This window comes from Salmo salar, chromosome ssa17 (assembly GCF_905237065.1).
Source record: "Salmo salar chromosome ssa17, Ssal_v3.1, whole genome shotgun sequence".
NCBI classification, from domain to species: Eukaryota; Metazoa; Chordata; class Actinopteri; order Salmoniformes; family Salmonidae; genus Salmo; species Salmo salar.
This window is the reverse complement of record NC_059458.1, coordinates 4,973,925-4,977,332: the sequence shown is the minus strand read 5'-3', so window position 1 is coordinate 4,977,332 and position 3,408 is coordinate 4,973,925.

Genomic DNA, 3,408 nt, shown 5'->3' with positions numbered 1-3,408 from the left:
TGTTATGGGGGTGCTTTTCTGCAGGAGGGACTGGTGCACTTCACAAAATAGATGGCATCATGAGGATGGAAAATGATGTGGATATATTGAAGCAACATCTCAAAACATCAATCAGGAAGTTGAAGCTTGGTTGCAAATGGGTCTTCCAAATGGACAATGACCCCAAACATACTTCCAAAGTTGTGGCAAAATGACTTAAGGACAACAAAGTCAAGGTATTGGATTGGCCATCAGAAAGCTCTGACCTCAAGCCTATAGACAATTTGTGGGCAGAACTGAAAAAGCGTGTGCGAGCAAGGAGGCCTTCAAACCTGACTCAGTTACACCAGCTCTGTCAGGAGTGAATGGGCCAAAATTCACCCAACTTATTGTGGGAAGCTTGTGGAAGGCTACTCAAAACGTTTGACCCAAGTTAAACAATTTAAAGGCAATCCTACCAAATACTAACTGAGTGTATGTAAACTTCTGACCCACTGGGAATGTGATGAAAGCAATAAAAGCTGAAATATATCATTCTCTCTACTATTATTCTGACATTTCACATTCTTAAAATAAAGTGGTGATCCTAACTGACCTAAGACAGGGATTTTTTACTAGGATTAAATGTCAGGAATTGTGAAAACTGAGTTTAAATGTATTTGGCTAAGGTGTATGTAAACTTCTGACTTCAACTGTATGTGTTATTTCATAGTTTTGATATCTTCACTGTGATTCTACAATGTAGAAAATAGTCAAAATAAAGAAAAACCCTTGAATGAGTAGATGTCCAAACTTTTGAATGGTACTGTATGTAGTCACCTGACCTGAGCCATAAGGGAGACTAGGCATCTACCACCCCACTACCACTATCAGCGGGGCAATGAGGCATATGTTGTTTGTCCCTCCACTTTGGTTCTGAAATATGTGTGTGTGTGTGTGTGTGTGTGTGTGTGTGTGTGTGTGTGTGTGTGTGTGTGTGTGTGTGTGTGTGTGTGTGTTGTTATTACAGCAGCACCTGGGAGGCTGATGTTGCTGGTAAATATTTGATGAGAGAATGGATCCTCTACTCTGTGAGCAGGTCGAGTACAGTAGCACACACACACACACAAACATACACACACACAGAAAACACATACAGGAGATTGTATTTTCTAAGAGCAGCGTGAGTACAGTAGCTATGCCGTTTCACATATAGAATAGATGATATTAGACTATACCACACACAGCCTACACACACCTACACACCAGGCAGGTGCCGATGAAGGTGATATAAGTCTATGACACACTCACACACACCTACTCAGTGGGTAGGTGCCAGTGAAAGTGATGTCAGAGTATAACTGCCAGATGAAAGGCACACCAGAAAGTGATAGTGTTTTTTGGCATGGTCTATGCATGTGGCTCAACTCATATGTACACAATCAACACTCACATAGCAGAGAGTGTTGAATATACATTTAAGAAATGGAAATCCTTAGGAGACCAGAAAGGGTAAAATGCAGGAAGAAATGTCAAGTAAAAATAGAATGTTCTCTCGTATGTATGGTAGTTTCAGTTAGATTGTGTCCCATCATTATCCTCATCAACCATATTCGGTTTGATTACTCTAATGGACTGTAAACTGATCAAGCTTATGAATCACCTCATTCTTAGATATTCATCATATAACTATAATAACTATGGAGTACCTGAGGAACTTATTCCCATCAACATTTTGCTGTAGTAAACAGCAGTGTTGGCAGCAACCTGGCAGTTAGAGGCAGACCAGAGAGAGGTAGCAGTCCATCCTGAGGTAGCCTAAAACCTTATGCAGCTTCTTTTACACCTCTTCAATGACTGTGTCTACAGCCTGTCTAGAGTCTAGACCTAACCACTGAGCAACAGGTGACTCCTGTCCATCTCCTCAGCATCCAGCTACAACACTCAACACACTACAACTGAGCCTGTTCTTTCAAACATTACACTCCAAACAGACTAAATCCAGAAGTATTCATGTTAGTGTATATACTGTAACTGTAGCCTAAGGTCTTGAATGAATGTACAGCTGAGTACTCTGTTAATTCTACTGCTGTGGTACTGTACCGGTGGCAGTAGAAGTAGAATTAGTAGTAGAAATACTAAATCCTGCTCCTCCTTCTAAACAGCTGGAGCAGAAGCAGCAGTACACTGTACCAGCATCCTCAGGCATCTTATGCCCCATGCATTTGCTCTATCCCTCTCCTCTCCTGCCAGAGATCACTGCTGATTTCATGCCGGCTCCTGATTCGTTTGTGTGGGCGGGAGGAGATTAGGGGGCGGAGGGAGAGATGGTTGAGAGGAGGCGAAGGGAGGAGGACTAGGAGGATGCTGGCCCTTTAAGAGTATTTTTAGTATGGCAGTAGGAATTGGTCACTGGTCAGGAAAACAGCCATTAGGGATGGCATGAGACTGGCATAGAAAACAGACATATATGGATGATATGAGACTGGTATAGAAAACAGACATATATGGATGATATGAGAGTGGCATAGAAAACAGACATACATGGATGATATGAGACTGGTATAGAAAACAGACACATATGGATGATATGAGACTGGCATAGAAAACAGACATATATGGATGATATGAGACTGGTATAGAAAACAGACATATATGGATGATATGAGAGTTGCATAGAAAACAGACATACATGGATGATATGAGACTGGTATAGAAAACAGACACATATGGATGATATGAGACTGGTATAGAAAACAGACATACATGGATGATATGAGAGTGGCATAGAAAACAGACATACATGGATGATATGAGACTGGTATAGAAAACAGACACATATGGATGATATGAGACTGGTATAGAAAACAGACATATATGGATGATATGAGACTGGTATAGAAAACAGACATATATGGATGATATGAGACTGGCATAGAAAACAGACATATAGGGGTAGCAGCAGACTAGCAGCCTCCTAACAGCAAAGTAGATGGATAGCAGGAAGAGAGAGGCCACTGGTACAGTGGCAAAGCCTGGTACCTTTAGTCAAAGCCTAAGATGGCTAAATGGAGCCATCCATCACATTTGATTGGTATGGTGGTCCTCTTAAACAAGAACAAGCAGAGAAACTCTATACCACAACCGTTTAGTTTTACAATCATTTATTAAAGACATGGTATCAGTCAAGAATTAAAAAGGAAAATATTATACCACAATAGAAGCATGCATAACTCACCTTTACTTGAGCAAATAAATGTATAGTTTTACATTTGAGTCATTTAGCAGACGCTCTTATCCAGAACGACTTACAGGAGCAATTAGGGTTAAGTGCCTTGCGCAAGGGCACATCTACAGATTTTGTACCTAGTCGGCTCGTGGATTCGAACCAGCGACATTTCTGTAACTGGTCCAATACTCTTAACCGACAATATATTTATTTCTGAAACA